The following is a 20,550-nucleotide window of genomic DNA, read 5'->3' as shown; positions in this document are numbered from 1 at the left end:
CTCAGACGATCAATTCCAATTACAAAATGATTTAGAGAGAATTTCTGTATGGTGCGAAAAGTGGCAATTAGCATTAAACAAAGAAAAGTGCGAGGTCATCCACATGGGTACTAAAAGAAATCCGATAAATTTTGGGTATACGACAAATCGCACAAATCTAAGGGCAGTCAATTCGACTAAATACCTAGGAATTACAATTACGAGCAACTTAAATTTCAAAGACCACATAGATAATATTTTGGGGAAGGCGAAACAAAGACTGCGCTTTGTAGGCAGAACACTTAGAAGATACGACAAACCCACTGAAGAGACAGCCTACATTACACTTGTCCGTCCTCTGCTGGAATATTGCTGCGCCGTATGGGATCCTTACCAGGCAGGATTGACGCAATAGGGGTGAAAGTGTCACTGACATCATATTCGAGTCCGGGTGGCAGTCACTGAAAGGCGGTTTTCTTTGCGGCGAGATCTGTTAACGAAATTTTAATCACCAACTTTCTCTTCCGAATGCATAAATATTTTGTTGACACCCACCTGCATAGGAAGAACTTATCATAATAATAAAATAAGAGGAATCAGAGCTCGAACGGAAATATTTAGGTGTTCCTTTTTCCCACGCGCCATTCTAGAGTGGAATGGTAGAGTAGTATGAAAATGATTCGATGAACCCTCTGCCATGCACTTAAGTGTGAATTGCAGAGTAACAACGTAGATGTACGCAAGAGAGATGCGACACGTTTACGGTGGCGCTGGGCAGAACTGTGGTGAAATTTGGTGCCAATGTGACATCACTAACCCACCTTACGCCTCACATGAAGTACTGAGCTCTGGCCTTTTTTCGCATGTGGTGACACCTTGCTGTTTTGAAGCGTCGTCTAGCCCTAGGGTGACGTCCCAGGGAATCACGCTGTTGCACCAGTACAGTGCAGGCGCCTTTCAGTCAATTTCAAACTTTTATGTCGCAGTGGGAAACAATTACGAGGTTTCGAAAAAGTGATCCTCTAATTGTGCTGCACAGTGTAGCTGTAAACATAAGAAAACTCAGAAAAGGAAAATGAAGTGTCTGACATACATGCAATGAAAAATTAATAGTTCAGTTTTACTATAGTTAGTGCATACATCACATTTAAGTGAGTACGGCAGCACACGCGCATTCCAGTTGGAGACTGTTCCAGGAGAAAGCAGTCATTTATTTTAAATCTGTGTTCCCTACATACCGGATTGTTATAAATAATCTTAGGTATTATAAATAATCTTAGGTGTTATGAGTGCTGCAGTCCGGGATGTATATATCACAGAACGCTGAACATCGTAGATGTGTTCATTAACCGGTGGGCTAGCGGAGTATGCTGAAAAAAAATTAGTTCTGATTTCCACCCCCAGGTGAAAATATGGCACTAAAAGCAGCCAGAGCGTAGTGTGTGCGGACGAAAAGGGGATGAACGATCAAACACATGATAACAGGGTTTGTGGCCTGTTTATTAGGATGTGGTCACAAGTTACAGCGTGTTCTCTATTGTTTCTCGACTCAGCAACATGCTGTATCCGTAACACGGCATGGCGACAGTTGCCGGCAGTATGTTCGGTGTAATTAGAGCGATGTGTCGTCGTATGCTTTCCTTCACCTCAGGAAGAGTTCGAGTACGCCCCTGATAGAAGTTTGGAACGTACGAGACGAGGTTCTGGCGGAATTGAAGCTGTGAAGACGGGTCGTCAGTCGTGCTTGGGCAGCTCAGATGGAAGAGCACTTTCCCGCGAAAGGCAAAGGTCCCGTGTTCGAGTCTCGGTCCGGCACACTATTTTAATGTGCCAGGAAGTTTCATCCCTGATAGAGACCATTTTTCAGACATCCTCATAAATGGAGGTCACATGGATTTAGCTCGGATGATCTGAAAGGCTATACATTTCGAAATTGTCTAGAGATGATGCGGTCGTTACCACAGGTTTCTCGAAGCAAGTGTTGCATCTGGCAAGCGACAAGTCGTGTCGCTCCATCTTGCATGAATACAGTGGTATGAAAATATTTGCGTTCTTGAAAAGCTTTAATCACGTGTTATACTCGTACAAGAATGTCCTTATAAACGTGCAGATATCAGTGTACACCTAACAGGCCCGCAAGATGTTATCTCTTCGACATCATCCTGAAGAAAAACGGACCGAGAAAGAAGGATTTGTGAAACCGCACCACACAGTCACATATGCTGACTGCAAAAAATGTTCCTGCACAGGATGTGGCGGAATAGAATACAATATTCCGTCAGTTCAGTGCATTCACGGAACCGTGCAGAGTAAAATGTGCCCTGCGTGCCTGAAAAGTATATACTGGCCACATGGCATCCATTTGCAGGCGCAGCATGAATCGAAGGGCAAAGTCACAGGGTTGTAGCCTATGTTGGAGCTTCATTTTGTGCACATTCTGAATCTTGTCTGGATACCAGAGTAAAACTCTCTTGAACAGGTAACCAGGGGAGAAACAGTTCTCCCAACAAAGCTAGAGCACTGACCGCAGAATTTATGGCAAATGCTGTACAACCGGCTATAGCAGCAACAACTTCGCTAATGACTGCCACTGCGATGGGCCACCTTCTCCTCCCTGCTGCACACTAATTCACTTCTTTCTTCAATTTCGTGATCACATTCTTTAGCTCATTTATAGACATGGGGTTTCTTCGCCGCTGTTTCAGTCGGTGATATTCCCACAGTGCAGATCTGCTACTGCTGCCGTTCTGATAAATCAATTTTACCAGTAGTGCATGATTTTTCTTCTTAATAGCCATTGCGTTTCGCGTGTAAAACTTCAATATTATTAACCCATTAAGCCAACGACCCGCTCACAAAAGAAATCAACACGTGTCGTCAAGCAACAAACATGTGATTAAGATGTAAAGGAATTACAAACGTTGACTGCGTGTGGGCATTGATTGAAATCAATGGAGAAAGCTAAACTTTGTGCTGGAGCGGGATTCGAATCCATGTCCCCTGCTTACTAGGCAGCTGCTCTGACCACTTATTTTTCCCTCTCTCTTCCATTATGTTCATTATACTTGGTCGTAGCGGACGTCACATGACATCCGTTGAATTTCGTTATTGATCCCTTCACACAGGTTTTTTTTTATTTTTTTATTACGGAGGCCAGCCCGTTCTCTGACCAAGCACGCTGAGCTACCGTGACGGCGAAACCACTAAGCCATTCGGACACAATGGTCATTACAACTTCACGGACTACCCTAGCACGCCTCCAGTCAGATCCGAATTCTCAACTTAACCACACTACTACTAATGTCATGCCCCTTGCCCATTATCCTCGTTACTCGTGGCGTTTCGCCGATTTCCGTAAGAGTATTCAATCATACTTTTTTACAGAGACTGCGGTCTAATACGCGCTGTACCATGCAGCCACAGTTACCCCTCCTGCCACAGTAATTGGTAATGTTCTGTCCGATTCACCTTGTAGTGGCTGCGATACAGCGCTGTGCATAATGCTTCCGTATTCGAATCTAGAGCTTGCTGACATGACGTTTACTTACAGAAAGGCAAATGGCAACAGGTACTTGGCAGCAAGGTTGTAGCAGGAGACATATCCCTGCCAACAATCAAAGCATTTAGTGTTTGCAATAGTGTTTCACCGTTTGTGTGAGACAGGGTCGTTTCAGGAAGCAGGAAATCATGGAGGACGAAACTGAAATGTTCGGACACCAAACTTGCAGGAAAATGTGATTAACGCTGTGGAAGGCGATTGCCGTGTCAGCTTGTCCGCCAGTATAGGGTAAGCAGACAATCTTGTGTAACATTCTCCGTAACAATTATTACTACCGTTATCACATACAGCGTGTGCAGGGCTTACTACGACAGACTTTCCACATCCGTAACAGTTTTGTCACTGGTTTCTTCATCCGGCAACCACGATTGCGGGATCTGTATCATTCACCCTATTCACAGATGAGGCTACCTTTACGCGGAGTGGTATCTTCAGCTTTCATAAGAGTAATCTGTGGGATAGTATACAGAACGTCCATGGTGTGTTAACAGCGAATCAGCAGCATCGGTGCAGCCGGAATGTGTGGTCCGGCATAATTGGCGACCGCATTTTGGGACCAGTCTTTCTTCCGGAACTACCGACGTTTCTTGTGAGTGACTTTGCCTCCCCTACTGCAAGTAGTGGCATAGATGACTCGAAGGGTCATCATGATGGTGCTCCAGCCCACTTCGCCGTTAACGTCCGAGCGCATCTGAATCAGGTCTTCCTGGTCGACGGATCGGACGAGGTGGTCCAGTTGCATGGCCTGTTCGTTCACCAGATCTCAACCCATGCGGTTTCTGGTTATGGAGCCATCTCAAAAGCATCGTGTATGCAGAGCCCATTCGGAATGAGGAGACACTGGAGCAGCGCATTCATGCTGCTTTTAATACTGTTCGGGCGCAGCCTGGCCAATGTGAATGTGTGAGACAGAACATGCTACAGCGTGTACACGCGTGCGTTGAGGCACATGGAAGCCATTTTCATCACTTACTGTAACTGTGGCTGCATGGTGCAGCGCGTATTAGACCGCAGTCTCTGTAACAGCGTATGATTGAATTAACGGCCTCTGGTGTGGAAACCATGCATTTCTGCACAGAAGTCCATTAAGCCATGCATTTCCGGATATAAGGTCACTAGACTTTTTTGTTCCGTATATATATATATATATATATATATATATATATATGCAAAGCCACTGTGACAGGTTGGTGAAGTGATCAGCGCATGTGCGTAGTGAGCAGGTGACCTGGGTTCGAATCCTGGTCTTGGCGCCCTTTTTCATTCGTCGCTTCAGCCTCCATATATACATCAAGATACAAACAGATTATGCTTGTAAGGAGGCAAACAGCCCCAATGGCAAGCTATCGCTATCTCCTGACAACGTTATAAGCGACTGTCAAAAAGTGGCATAGGAAGCTGTTCGTAGGGCTGTTTTCACAGATTCTGCGGAGAACACAGTCATACACGCTGCTTTTCTTGTCTATCAAATTTTGTTTAATCGTTCACCCCCTACCACGCTGTGTATTCGCCTGACACGGCATTCACTTACTACTACTACTACTACTACTACTACTACTATCCTGAGATGGAGACATCGTTGAATGGCAGGCATTTCAGAATGTGTCCTCTGAGTCTACTGCGGTGGCATGCTTGAATAAAATCTTCACGATTTAAAAGCCGTGTCACATCGAATAAAACACTCGAGCTTTCGATAGCTGTCACGGCTGTTGTCATCACGAGTAGAAAGCACTGACTGCGGGGGCTGGCACGGTGTCCCGCCCACGTGGCCGCGGTGAGCGGCGTCTGGAACCTTCCAGAGAGTGCCGGACTGACGGATGCGCGAAAGGCGATTTGGGCCATTGCAAGAAACTTCGGTCGGGCGCTCACGAGAAATATTAATCTGTGAAACATTAATCAGCTTCGCGAACGCTCGGCTCTATACAGGGCCCATGGGAAAGCAATATGTAATTGAAAAGGTACTCACTAAAGGTCTCAACTTTGTGATGTTCTATCGAGAGCTTGCATACGTTTAAACGTGCAGTGAAGACTTGTTAAACTCGCCTCTCTTCCCGGCGGAGGGACCAATGACCTCAGGAAGCGCTAGAAGCCGGCGCACGTTTGAAACTGGCGCTACCGCCTCTATACAACCGTCAAGCATCCGTCTTTGCTTTCTCTAGATTTTATTCCAAGTCACGCGGCTTGTAAACACGGGAGATTTTAATCAGGCATTTCCGGAATGACAACGAGGTGATTTTCGAGATGGAACGTTTCCTGAACCGTCAAAATCCAAACTTCTACAACCTAAGCCTCCGCAAGTGATCCGTCGTAGTGAGAAATGTGTCGCACTGAAGGATGACTATGAACTCAAGAACACCATCGAGATTCGAGGTCGCAGCTCGATTTGTTTTTAGTTGACTTTTTTTGACGGCTGCTAGTAGAATACTGCGTTTTCGTCTGTGTCTGTGCTCATCGTGGGGAACAGAGCACCTACCCCTTTTCAGTGAGCACTAGTGAGCCGTTCGGAGCCCGTCCCAAATGGTACGGACGGCAGGTAGAGGCGCCCGCACCTGCCGCCATACTGCACGCACCCACGCACTCACTGGCTGCCGGCCGGCTGCGGGCAGCCAAGCGGGACGCCACGCACCCCGCATCCGGTGCAGCTCCCACGCCACCCCACAGCTACATCTGCGCCCTAACCGCTCCCGTTCTGCCACCCTAGTGCGACAGCTCATTACTATTGCTCACTTTCATTAGTGTCTATTCTCAAGGATAAAATTTGTTCGAAAATGTGACGACACGAAAATACGAAAGTGAAGTCAATGAATTCTTTAGGTCAGAAACAATCTATTTTTCGATGGTGTGCACTCTACATCTACCAGGTGATCAAAAAGTCAGTATAAAATTCAAAACTGAATAAATCACAGAATAATGTAGATAGAGATGTACAAATAGACACACATGCTTGGAATGACATGGGGTTTTATTAGAACCAAAAAAATACAAAAGTTAAGTGTCCGACAGATGGCGCTTCATCTGATCAGAATAGCAATAATTAGCATAACAAAGTATAACAAAGTAAGACAAAGCAAAGATGATGTTCTTTACAGGAAATGCTCAATATGTCCATCATTCCTCAAGAATAGCTCTAGTCGAGGAATAACTTTGTGAACAGAGCTGTAAAGCATGTCCGGAGTTATGGTGAGGCATTGGCGTCGGATGTTGTCTTTCAGCATCCCTGGAGATGTCGGTCGATCACGATACACTTGCGACTTCAGGTAACCCCAAAACCAATAATCGCACGGACTGAGGTCTGGGGACCTGGGAGGCCAAGCATGACGAAAGTGGCGGCTGAGCACACGATCATCACCAAACGACGCGCGCAAGAGATCTTTCACGCGTCTAGCAATATGGGATAGAGCGCCATCCTGCATAAACATCGTACGTTCCAGCAGGTGTTTATCAGTCAGGCTGGGGATGATGCGATTCTGTAACATATCGGCGTACCTCTCACCCGTCACGGTAGCAGTTACAAAACCCGTATCACGCATTTCCTCGAAGAAAAAAGGCCCGATAACGGTGGATGTGGTAAATTCCAACCCATACCGTGACTTTCTCGTCGTGCAGTGGAGTTTCCACGACAGTTCTAGGATTTTGGGTAGCCCAAATTCTGCAGTTGTGGGCGTTGACAGACCCTCTGAGCGTGAAATGAGCTTCGCCGGTCCACAACACGTTACTCGACCAATCGTCATCTATCGCCATCTTTTGAAACGCCCACACCGCAAATGCCCTCTGCTTCACTAAATCGCCAGGTAACAGTTCATGATGCCGATGGATTTTGTACGGATAGCATCGGAGGGTACGCCTAAGTGCCAACCAAACAGTAGTGTACGGAATGCCGGTGCGACGTGCGACTGCACGAGCGCTGACCTCCCCGTGCATAGACGAACTCTCTACAGTCTCCATATCTTCCTGAACTGTCTCAGCAGCATTACGCCTTGTGCTCGGTCGGCCACTACGGGGTCTATCGTCTAAACAACCCGCGGCTTCGAACTTCGATATCATTATCGCCACAGCTGTATTTGTCAACCGACCTTTACCCGTTCGAAGCCCCTTCCTATTGCGATAGGACAGTAACGCTGAACTAGCACATTTCCCATTCTGTTAATACAGCTTCACTAAAAGCGCCTTTTCAGGTAAAGTCAACATCCTGCGACTGCTGGCGCATCTGATTCTCTCTCTCATTACAGCTCCTTTTATACACGATTGTCATGCGCAGTCACTGACGTTTTGCTGTCCAGCGCCATCTGTCGGACATTTTGTGAACTTTGTTTTTCTTTTGGTTCTAATAAAACCCCACGTCATTCCAAGCATGTTGTCAATTTTTACCTCTCTATCTACATTATTCCGTCGTTTATTAAGTTTTCAAATTTATACTGACTTTTTGATCACCCGGTATATCTACATCCATACTCTGCAAAGCACTATGATCAGCATAGCAGAGAGTACTTCCGTTTGTACCTGTTGCTAAGCCGTCTTCACACAGGACGTGTTTCTCATCGCATAGCAAGCAAGGCGTGGTGTCAGCCGTGGTGGTTGCATACTCTGAAACGACCTGCTGGTTCTCACGGGAAGTGCACCTCACCGTGATTTCGGACCTCAGCGCTCTCTAGCAGCAGTTCTTGGTTGCATCTGGTGCGCAGACCACATAGCTTCTTTATGAAAATCGACGGGTGTAAAATAGTTGTGTTAATTATGTTAGCGATTATCGAAGAAGAGCATAATTAATGTATAGTGTCTAATACGCGCATGCGTAATATCCGTATCCTCTGTCCCTGCGTCAAGCGCCGGCACCCAGGTCAGGAACGTTAGAGCACTCGGGGCAGTGAAGAGGACGTCAGACAGTAGTACGCTGACCGACCCCTCTCTAGGACAACGAGACAGCAGCGGTCTCTAGGCGGAGAGAACTGGCCGCGGCCCAACTGAAGACTAAACGTTCTACGACCTCTGCAGCAGCGACTTAGGAACTGAATTGTTTCATTGTTCCACTTGTATTAGGAGTTGGGCATACTTAAGAGATTTTCTTATTTTGTCTGTCGTCCATCGCTTGCGATGCACCATTGTAAATTCTCAAATTTAAGTATTGTCATTTATCTTACTGTAATAAAAATTCACCAATACGATTTTCTTGAATTGTTGTCTAGTGATCCGAGAAGCAGGTTTCCTAGGCACCCCCTATTTGACGAGTAGGCAGGACACAACATCCTCGATAAAGTATTTACTACCATTACTCTGAAATAACTTACTTCACACATGTTTCATGACCGGGATTCGTCTTGTAATTTCATTTGAATGAAAGCGAAGTTTTATTTTTTTTAAGCTCCTCATCATCACTGAAAAAAGTATTTACCTGCCAGATACAAACAAGACGCATCCATTATATATATATATATATATATATATATATATATATATATATGACTGGAACTCAAATAGTGGCAACTATTTATTCACAACCGATACAAAAGAGTTACATGGTTGCACCTGTTACTGTCCTTCAAAGTAGTCACCAGCGTTGTGTAGAACCCATTGCCAGCGATGTGGAAGGCGTGGTATACCGTTAGCAGAGACCCCTCTGTTGATGGTCCGAACGGAGCGGTCTAAAGTTCTGGTGATTCTCGTGTACGACGGTGGTGGTGTTATCATAACGCATTACGTTCCTCCACGGCAGACCGTCAGTGCACAGTATTACTGTTCGTTTTTGGAGCATCACCTGCGACCAGCTTTGCGAAAGAAGCTGTGACACTTTCTGCGCAGCCCACCCATCATTTTGCACGACAATGCGCGGGCGCATACAGCGCAAGCTGTGGCTGCTCTGTTCGGTCGATGGGACTGGGAATTGCTGTACCATCCACCATACTCCCCGGACTTAAGTCCTTGTGACTTTGATTTGATTCAGAAGAACTCTTCCAGAGATTCGACAGGCAGTAGACCGCTCCATTCGCACCATCAACAGAACAGGCTCTGCTAACGTATACTACGCCTTCCACATCGCTGCCAACGGGTTCTACATAACGCTGGTGACTACTTTGAAGGACAGTAACAGGTGCAAACATGTAATTCTTTTGTATCGGTTGTGAATACATATTTGCCACTATTTAAGTTCCAACCCTCATATATATTTGCTGCACAAAATTTCATAACAGCAAAAACTTATAGTGTGTAGCTTGTGTTTGCTTTACGCTACAGACCAGTAAGATTAAGATTTCTGGCCACAGCGTAAACATTCCTGTCGTTGGTCTATGCAACAAGAATTGCAGCACAATAATGACGACTTCGACCGTGGCAGGTAATGCTTCTATTAAATTGTTAAGAAAGACCCGGAAGCTTTCAGAAAACAAAGTGAAAATAATATTTCGAAGCAGCTGGGCGAGAGCCTGTTACCTCTTCTCTTTGAAATTCAGGACGCTTTAAAAAAACATTACGGCTTCGACATACCTGCAGTGCCTGAGATACGATACACAATGTCCAACGGCTCTATCTACAAACGTCATTATTTGGTATTTAACTGTGACAAATTGCACCTAAAACGACACAGTTTTGACAGCTCCACATTGTGCAATTGCCTTGAAACGGTGTACTTTTATACTTTTGGAGACCTAAGTTATAACATTAAAAGCGTCAAATACAGGTAGCCCGTAACTATCGATATCTAACTTCCTGCATTTTATTATACCAAATCGTATCTAAGCAAATCGAAATACTTATATGCTGATGCTTTCGAACAGCTTGGATTCATACAACGTACTCTATTATTATTATTATTATTATTATTATTATTATTATTATTTTAAAAAAATCATCCGTTTAACACCATAAGGTTTTGCGTCTCTGGTCACGTTCCTCTCCACGAAGCAAAACTCTGACATGTCATATTTTCATTACCCGCTTCGCCATGCAGTGGAACGTGGAATTCCGCGTTAGAACGTCACTATACCGTCGTCCAAGTGAGTTTCCACGTCCCGTGCAAGGGGTGCCTTAGGATTTCCTCCCGTTCCATTCACATACGAAGCGTGGGAAGAATAACTGTTTAATTTTCTCTTTGCCACCTGTAATTAATCCTAATCCCACGATACCTACGGGAGCGATAAGCGGGAGGCGGTTGTTTATTCCTAGATTCATCAAATGGTTCAAATGGCTCTGAGCACTATGCGACTCAACTTCTGAGGTCATTAGTCGCCTAGAACTTAGAACTAATTAAACATAACTAACCTAAGGACATCACACACATCCATGCCCGAGGCAGGATTCGAACCTGCGGCCGTAGCGGTCGCTCGGCTCCAGACTGTAGCGCCCAGAACCGCACGGCCACTCCGGCCGGCCTTAGATTCATCATTTAGAGTCAGTTCTTTGAACTCTGACAGTAGGCTTTCACGGGATAGTTTTCGTCTGTGTGTCCCACGGGTCAAACAAACCATTTGTGCTGCCCTTCTCTGTATACGTTGAATATCACCTGTTAGCCTTATCTGGTACGGTCCTGTGCATTTTAGCAATATTCTAGGACTGGTGGCAAGAGTTATTTGTAAACAGTCTCTTCTGTAAACCGGCTGCATTTCTCTGGTATTCTACCAATGAACGGCACTCTTCCACCTGCTTTTCATACGACTGAGCCTATGTGATCATTCCATTTCATATCCCTACAGAGTGCTAAACTAACGAAATTATAGGAGCTGACCGACTCCAGTTGTGACTCATTGATACTACGGCTTTTTGTTTTGCGAAGTGCATAACTTTACATCTTTGAACATTTAAAGCAAGTTACCTATCTCTGAACCATTCTGAAATCTCATCAAGATCCGACTGAATATTTCTGCACTTTTTTCAGACTACAGTTCACTACACATAACTGTATCATTTTCAGTATGTCTGTAAAGTTGTTAATAAACAACATGAGTAGCAAGGGTCCCAACTTACTTCCCTGGGGCAAACAAAGTTACTTCTACACCTGACTGACTCTCCATACAATACAACTTTTTGAATCTTCCCTACCAAGAAATCGTCAGTCCAGTGATAGATTTCGCTTGATAATCCATACGATCGTACTTTTGATAATAAGCGTGCATGTGGTACAGAGTCAAACGCTTTTCGGAAACCGAGAAACACTGTGTCACTTGACTCCGTCGATTCATGGCTTACGGGATGTCATATGAGAAAATGGCGAGTTCAGTTTCACAAGATCGATGTTTTCGGAATCCCTGCTCCTTGGCAACCTTCAGGTATCACACAGATTACTAAAAACAATTAAAAAAAGCCCCTACATTTGACACTTCAGCATCTTCCTCTGCTCCATCTGTGAATGGAATCGGAGGAAACAGTACGAGGGGTATTGAAAGTTTTAATTATGGCCTCGAAAAAATAAAGCGCCATAATCTTTTGTTTGTTACCAGATATACATCTGCGGACCTGGTACGTATTGATAACCACGTGCCAAAATACTGTAGCACGCCTCTAGATGAACCAAAAGAAAATCCTTTGCAATGCTGTTCGAGTTTAAGGTGAATACCAAGTGGACGGAAGCGTGAGTGGGAATTTCGACTGAGGATGGAGACGTGCTAGAGTAGTCCGTGCAGTTGCGCAAAGCCTTTGTCCCTGGATGGCACAGTGGTTACCGCATCTGCCTAATGGGCGGAAGACCCAGGTTCAAATCCTGGCTTTGGGCCGGCCACTGTGGCCGAGCGGTTCTATGCGCTTCAGCCCGGAACCGCGCTGCTGCTACGGTTGCAGGTTCGAATCCTGCCTCAGGCATGGATATGTATGATATCCTTAGGTTAGTTAGATTTGCGGATGATGATTTAGTATATCGAGAGGTTGTGACAATGGAAAGTTGTGCTGAAATGCAGGAGGATCTGCAACGAATTGACGCATGGTGCAAGGAGCGGCAATTGAATCTCAATGTAGACAAGTGTAATGTGCTGCGAATACATAGAAAGAAAGATGCTTTATCATTTGGCTACAATATAGCAGGTCAGCAACTGGAAGCAGTTACTTCCATAAATTATCTGAGAGTAGGCATTAGGAGTGATTTAAAAGGGAGAGGAGGGAGGAGGAGACTAGTGTTTTACGTCCCGTCGACAACGAGGTCATTAGAGACGGAGCGCAAACTCGGGTGAGGGAAGGATGGGGAAGGAAATCGGCCGTGCTCTTTCAAAGGAACCATCCCGGCATTTGCCTGAAGCGATTTAGGGAAATCACGGAAAACCTAAATCAGGATGGCCGGAGACGGGATTGATTTAAAAGGGAATGATCATATAAAGTTGATCGTTGGTAAAGCAGATGCCAGACTGAGATTCATCGTAAGAATCCTAAGGAAATGCAATCCGAAAATAAAGGAAGTAGGTTACAGTACACTTGTTCGTCCACTGCTTTAATATTGCTCACCAGTGAGGGATCCGTAACAGATAGGGTTGATAGAAGAGATTGAGAAGATCCAACGGAGAGCAGCACGCTTCGTTACAGGATCATGTAGTAATCGCGGAAGCGTTACGGAGATGACAGATAAACTCCAGTGGAAGACTCTGCAGGAGAGACGCTCGGTAGCTCGATACGGGCTTTTGTTGAAGTTTCGAGAACATACCTTCACCGAGGAGTCAAGCAGTATATTGCTCCCTCCTACGTATACCTCGCGAAGAGACCATGAGGATAAAATCAGAGAGATTAGATCCCACGAACAATACGAGAGTGGAATAGGAGAGAGAACCGATAGAGGTACTCAAAGTACCCTATGCCACACCGCCAGGTGGCTTGCGGAGTATGGATGTAGAAGTAGTTCTAAGTGTAGGGGACTGATGACTTAAGATATTAAGTCCCACTGTGCCTAGAGCCATTTTGATCCTGGCCTTGGTAAAAATTTTCAGTCACTTCAGTCTGCATATATACATTATATAAGTCAGCCTTTAGATGTGTGGAACCATACAGCTTTATTTGAACCAAAAGAAAATCGCACAGCCCACTCGTGAAGTGGAAAGAACACCGTGAAGTGATTAGGTATCGGCAGCAGTGGAAAAGCTGAACCAAGCCAATACAGATGGCTTACTTAGCCTTCTGGATTGGCTTTACACAACTCCAACATTTCCGCTTCTTACGCAAGCTAATCACTGCACGATACTCCATCCATTTCATCAGTGGGCTGGGCGATTTTCTAATAGTTCATCTAGCTGATGGTGCTACGGTACTTTGGCACGTGGTTATCAACATGTAACACGAAACTTCCTGGCAGATTAAAACTGTGTGCCGGACTGAGACTCTAACTCGGGAAGTAAAGCTGTGAGGACGGGGCGTGAGTCGTGCTTGGGTAGCTCAGTTGGTAGAGCACCTGCCCGCGAAAGGCAAAGGTCCCGAGTTCGAGTCTCGGTCCGGCACACAGTTTTAATCTCCCAGGAAGTTTCATATCAGCTCACATTCCGCTGCAGAGTGAAAATCTCATTCTGGAAACATGTAACGCGACTGAAAACATGTACCTGCAATCAAATAGACTCATTAATAAACTCAATTTCTTTATTTTTCATATATGAAAATTAAAACCAGTCCTCGTCTGTTGTAGAATATAAAGCACCCTCTGCCACACAGTTCACAATGTTTCGCAGAATATACATATAGATGGAATGACGAGTGTGTTGTGAGCGTTTTATTATGCGCTTGATGGACCGTCCATCAGTTTTTGACTGACTTCTGCAGATACCCCTGCTCTGGAAACACGCTGTGTGTGTGTGTGTGTGTGTGTGTGTGTGTGTGTGTGTGTGAGAGAGAGAGAGAGAGAGAGAGAGAGAGAGAGAGAGAGAGAGAGAGAGAGCGAGAGCGAGCGGAAGCGAGAATCCGTGTAAGCACACGCTGACTCGCGCTGTCGATAACTGCCCATCACAATTTGCGCCGGCTTGCTCCCCAAGGCACGGCAGGCGGCGTTATTTTCTCTGATGGACCATTCGTCATCATCATTTCCAATCTGGAAGTCAGTCCGCCGCCCCAGCTCTTGACAGGCGACCCTCCCTCCCTCTCCTCCCCATCCCTCCATCCAGAGATGGCACGAGGGAAATGAAAGAAGGCGCGAGGGGCGCTTCAGAATAGGCTGACAAAAATGTCAATGTTCTCTCTGGGCGCTGATGCGGCAACAAAAACCTGCCCCAGCCATCGGGAGCAGCAGCAGGAGGTGACACATCGCTCTCGCATCGCATACAAGAGTGCTTCTGTCTGTCACACTCGCGCATAACATAACACCGGCGCGACAGACTCTGCCACCACTCTCCAGATACTGGCTCTTATTCTGTCAGTAGCAAATGGGGCTGGGTGCGCAGATTACATTTCATAGCAAGCTCTTTTATTGACAGACCACCATTACATCACGTATGTGATGCTACAGACACCAGGTGTGGAGAGCTATTAGCTTCACGTCAGAACTAGGTTAATCAGCGATTAACGAGCGTCTAACAACGATAATCCTATAGGAATTTATTTTTACTATAATTTGATTCCTGATTTTGTGTGTGCTGCAAGGGCGGACGAGAGATACAATTTGATATTGTTGCAGTGGTACATAGGTACTATCCATAATTTTTGCTGGTCGTAATTGCAATTAATTCTAGATTCTCTAGTGCTAAGTTTGAAAGATATTTCTTACTTGAATACACCAAAGAGTCCAGAGAGGCGGTTCTGACCGTTAAGAAAAGTCAGTGTCTGACATCCTAACGAAACTGTACAGCCCGCGAGTGTGACAGACAGAAGCACTCTTGTATGCGATGCGAGAGCGATGTGTCACCTGCTGCTGTGTAAATGAACACAGTTAGGTTCGCTATAGAAAAAAGAGCCCTCTGCGAAGTCGAAGTCGATTTTTTTCGAAGCTAAATATTTAAACTAAGCCCCCCAGCACGAGATTCGCCTCATTAGGACCCGAGCTCTGCTGACGTCAAGACGCGTTTTCGGTCAGTCTCGAGATAACAAGGCATATGCAGGCACTGAATGAATGTTACACGTACCTAAAGGTCGATAAAAAACCGGTAAATCGGTGAAACAGTCAACAACCTTGTTACTTGCCAGTTATGACAATCGGATTATCCGGAAAAATGATGCAACTCGTAACTACAATTGCATCCGGAGCACGGACGTCTCCATGCTGCCGCTAAGATAATCTGCTACGTCCTGCTGCTGTGTGCGACTATTCCAAAATACACTGAGCTGCCAAAAGTCATGGGGTACCTACCAATACTGTGTAGGACCTTTCTCCAAGCGTAGTGAGGAACCCGATGTGGCATTGACTCAACAAATCGTTGGAAGCCCTCAGCAGAGGTAATGAGCCACGCTTCCTCTGCAGCCGTCCACAATTGCGAAAGTGTTGCCGGTGCAGTATCTTGTGCACGAACTGATCTCTCGAGTGTGTCGCACAAACGTTTGATGGGTTCATGTTAGGCGATGCGGGTGACCAAATCATTTGCTCAAATTCTTGAGAGTTTTATTCAAAATAATCGCGAACAATTGTGGCCCGGTGACTTGGCGCATTGTCATCCATAGCAATTCCACTATTTTTTGTGGACGTGAAGTCCATGAGTGGCTGCATTTTGGTCTCCAAGCAGCCGAAAATAACCACTTACAGTCAATGATCGGTTCAGTTGTACCAGAGGACCCAGTCCGTTCCATGCAAACGCAGCCCACTCCATTATGTAGCCACGAACAGCTTACACATTGCCCTGTTGACAATATGAGTCTATGCCTTCATGGGATCTGCACCACTCCCTAACCCTACCATCAGCTCTTACCAACCGAAACCGGGACTCATCTGACTAGCCTACAGTTTGTCCGGTCATCTAGAGTCGGAGTGGTATGGTCACGAGCCCACGAGAGGCGCTGCAGGCGATTTTGTGCTGCTAGCATAGGCACTAGCGTCGGGCGTCTTCTGCCACAGCCCATTAACGCCGAGCTGCACTGCTCTAACGGGTATGTTCGTCGTACGTCCCACACTGGTTTCTGCGATTATTTCACGAAGTATTGCTTGTCTCTTGGGAGTGTCAATTCTACAGAAACGACGCTGCTCTCGGTCGTAGAGTGAAGGACGTCGGACACTGCGTTGTCCGTGGTGAGAGGTAATGCTTGAAATTAAGTATTCTCGGCGCACTCTTGACACTTTGGATTTCAGAATATTGAAGTCCCTAACAATTCCCGAAACGGAATGCCCCCTGTGTCTAGCTCCAACTGCCATTCTGCGTTCGAAGTCTGTAAATTCTCGCCGTGCGACCACTATCACGTCAGAAACCTTCTCACAAGATTCACCTGATTACAAATGACAGTTCCGCTAATGAACTGCCCCTTTCTACCCTGTATACGCAATACTACAGCCATGTCTATACGTGCATATCGCTGTACCATGACTTTTGTCATCTCAGTGTGTTGAAATGTATTTTCTTGTTCTTAAAATCATACACATCCGCGCAAAGTTAAAAAGAAAGGTGATGGCAAGTTATATTTGGGAGGGGGAGGGTAAGGGGGTGGAGGGTGACGGAGAAGACAGTACCGAACTGTGTGGCCTCCTCCCCTCCCCCCCCCCCCTTCCCCCCACAGAACCGATCCCTGGATCGGCGCTCCCTCGGAACCGCCATTTGTTCCATCGATCACTACTCCACTGTGCGCCGTGTCGTACTGAACATTTTTGCTACATCGAGGAGGATAACAAGAACTGAGAAAATACTCGCGGCTGCTGCCAGGAATGATGAACTTTCATTAAGATGCGGTTCGAGAGACTAATTACGCGACTTACTGCTCCGTAGATTTGATTGAAAACGTTTCTTGGAGGATCCTGATTTATTCTCTGCACTGCTACATTATTAAAACCAGTCCAAATGAGGAAAGGCGGCCTTGCTTTGATGCGCTAGGCTGGCTTAAACTTCTCATTACTTCTGTACCTCTAAGAAATGCCCTGTAGCAGTGCAACTGCGTTCAGCGAGATGCCCAAACACGAACACTGGACTGGAAAATACAAACGGTTTTACCGCTACACCTGCGCTCCATAAGCCACCTTACGATATGTCTGGCGGAGGGTACTTCGCGTACCATCGTCACTTGCCCCTTTTCCTGGTCCAGTCGCGAATGGTTCGCGTGAAGAACGATTGCATTTAGACCTTCATGTAAATTCGAATTACGTTCATGGCGAGATACTCGTAGGAGGAAGCAATATATCACTTTACTCTTCTAGGAACGTACGCTCTCAAGACTTCTACAGTAAATTACATCGTGTCGCAAAACACCTCTCTTGCAGCTTCTGCCACTGGAACTGGCCGAGCATCACCGTAAGGCTTTCGCCCTTACTGAATGAACCTGTAAAACACGCTGCTCTTTTTTGCTTGTTCCCCGTTTTTCTTTATCTGTCCAGTCTGGTACTGATTCTACACTGACGAGCAGTATTCAAGTACTGATATAACGAGGGTTTTGTAAGCTACCTACTTCGTGACTACATTTCTTGACAATTCTTCAGATAAATCTCAGTCTGGCCTCTGCCTCATCTGCGATTAATGTGGTCGTCCCATTCTAAATCCCTCCACACCGCAAATTTCTACATATTTTATAGAATTAACTGCTCCGCCCGTGAAAAGCGTTATATAATATCCGACGTTATCCACTATGTCATTTATAAACATTGCGAAAAGAGATGGTCCTGTAACACTTCTTCGGCGTACGCCAAAAGTTACTTTTACTTATGGAGGTTTCTATACTTTTAGAGTGGTGTGTTCTGTTTGCTAGAAACTCTTCAGTCCAATCATATAGCTGATCCCATATCCCGAGCGCTTTCATCTTGTTCATTAGACAGCAGCGTGGAACTGTATCGAACGCCTTCCGAAAATCAAGGAACACGTCATCGACCTGGGCGCCAGTGTGTACTACTTTATGGATTTCGTGAACGAAAAGAGCGAGCTCTTCTCTTCATGCAGAGCCACCAGCTGGCTCTAGCTTCCGCCGATAAATTTCCAAAAGACAAAACAGGAAAACAGTTCTAAGTCAGTTGGTCATATGAGACAAAACCATCATATTTTCAGTTTGGCAGGAACTGATAAGATTTTTCCCGTTCAATCAGACCGGTCGAACTTCGCCTCGGTCGCCGAACACCCTGTGCCTAACGAACACGTGGACACTCAAACCAGGACACTCGGCTAGATAATTGGAAAATGACTGATTAGATCTCCATGCCAGTGCACACGAAGGCACTTGCGAATCGACTGCATAACTCGAAACACTCTTTAAAACATCCTCTCCAACCCGGAGGGCTCTCGAGACGTCTCTAACAGCCAGAAAGACGGCCACTAGGCTACTCGACTTTGCAAACTCCCAGCAGATTTCTAAAATTTGTTTTAACATTCAGCCCGTTCAACCAGTCAGCATCACGAAGACAACCCAGGCATTTTCATCGGCTAATTCCTTCTCCCACTAACAGCACTGTTCAGCATAGAGATACTTCCTCCAGGCACTATCACAAAGTATATTTGGAGTAGTATATTTCCAACAGCTGCTGTAAAAACACCTACGCTAATGGAAGGAACTGCAGGCTCTGACCGTAATTAATTAGGATTACGGAAAGCCTGAACCATAATTTCCATGGCAAAACAACGTTCCTGTCTCCCGGGCAGTAGAAACTGTCTCTCGTGTGGCCAGGAAAGGTAAGTTACAATATCTAATTGTAAAAGCTCTTCTGACTTGTACTGTGCCGCCTAATTGTGTGAATATTTGAGCATAGTAGTATTTGTAACCTCACAGTAATATCTTTAACTCCTAGCAGACAGCATCGCGCACACTCTGGATATCTCAAAGAGATTAGAGGCGAACGTAAACGTTTCCATAAGAAATCTGAGCATTTTTTATCCATGCGGCAAGTATCGTGGCTTCCCTGTTAAGTTTAAAAACAATAATATTTTCTTAATGACAAATTTAACATTTAAAACCATTCGTAAAATCTGCGAAATTCGTAAAAACAATTAATTTGGGGGGTTATACCTTTTGTGTTCGGACTGTGGCGCAAACAGCGCAGGTTACGAGGGGCCCAGACACATCTTACTTGGCATCTTCCCCTTGGAACAGTGCTGGCGTATACCCTTCAGTATTGGAATAAAGTAAAGTATGTTCTTTAACAGTGATTTTCATTGTCCAGCTAGGTGCATATGCTTTGAAAACTTATGATCTGACGCAAAAACTAACACTGTGAACGTGGTGGCCGAGCGGTTCTAGGCGCATCAGTCTGGAACCGCGCGACCGCTACGGCTGCAGGTTCGAATCCTGCATCGGGCATGGGTGTGTGTGACGTCCTTAGGTTAGTTAGGTTTAAGTAGTTCTAAGTTCTAGGGGACTGATGAACTCAGATGTTAAGTCCCATAGTGCTCAGAGCCATTTGAACCATAGCATGGTGAAGTGGCAAAGAATTGAATGTTAAATCATCCCACAGATCCCCTAACAAATCGTAAAGTTTTACGTCAATATTTCGCAGCCAGCAATTTTGGGTAGCTTTGTATACTGGACATGGAAAATCTAAACCCAAAGATTTGCAGCCTTCCCTACCTGCATAATTATTATGGTTCCTAGACCACATAGATAGCCCATTATTTAGACAGCACCGAATTCTCCAACATAGAATTTACCTCATGTTTCGTAAACAGAATGTTGGACACCCACGTAATGCTTGATAATATTAACATCCGTGTCAGTTGCTAGTGGCATATCTTCTTTAGTAAAGTAGTGCCCATTGTTGAACAATTCTTCTTCTTCTTCTTCTTCTTCTTCTTCTTCAATTGGGTGATCTGGGGGTTCTGGATGGGAGTATAGACTGTTTTCTCATTCTGATGGTACTTGCCGTCGGTCTAAAAAATACGGCAATTAGATATCCCAATGCAAATTAGGTTTATGATTTCCATATTTCGAAAATAAGTTGCCGACTCGGCGGCATCTCCGTTTCCAGAGCGATTACCCAAGTTACTAGGTACTGAGTGGACAAATACGGGTAATGTAGGCGC

At 45.4% G+C, this 20,550-nt stretch overlaps 1 protein-coding gene across 1 annotated transcript in view; it reads right to left on the bottom strand.

The window, feature by feature from the left end:
• The window catches only part of LOC126475337 (uncharacterized), an 802,694-nt gene that overhangs the window by 73,100 nt on the left and 709,044 nt on the right, over positions 1 to 20,550 (bottom strand). The window lies entirely within an intron of this gene.

Source organism: Schistocerca serialis, chromosome 1, assembly GCF_023864345.2.
Source record: "Schistocerca serialis cubense isolate TAMUIC-IGC-003099 chromosome 1, iqSchSeri2.2, whole genome shotgun sequence".
Lineage (NCBI taxonomy): Eukaryota > Metazoa > Arthropoda > Insecta > Orthoptera > Acrididae > Schistocerca > Schistocerca serialis.
The sequence above is the reverse complement of the archived record's forward strand: the minus strand, read 5'-3'. Positions and strand labels throughout refer to the sequence as shown.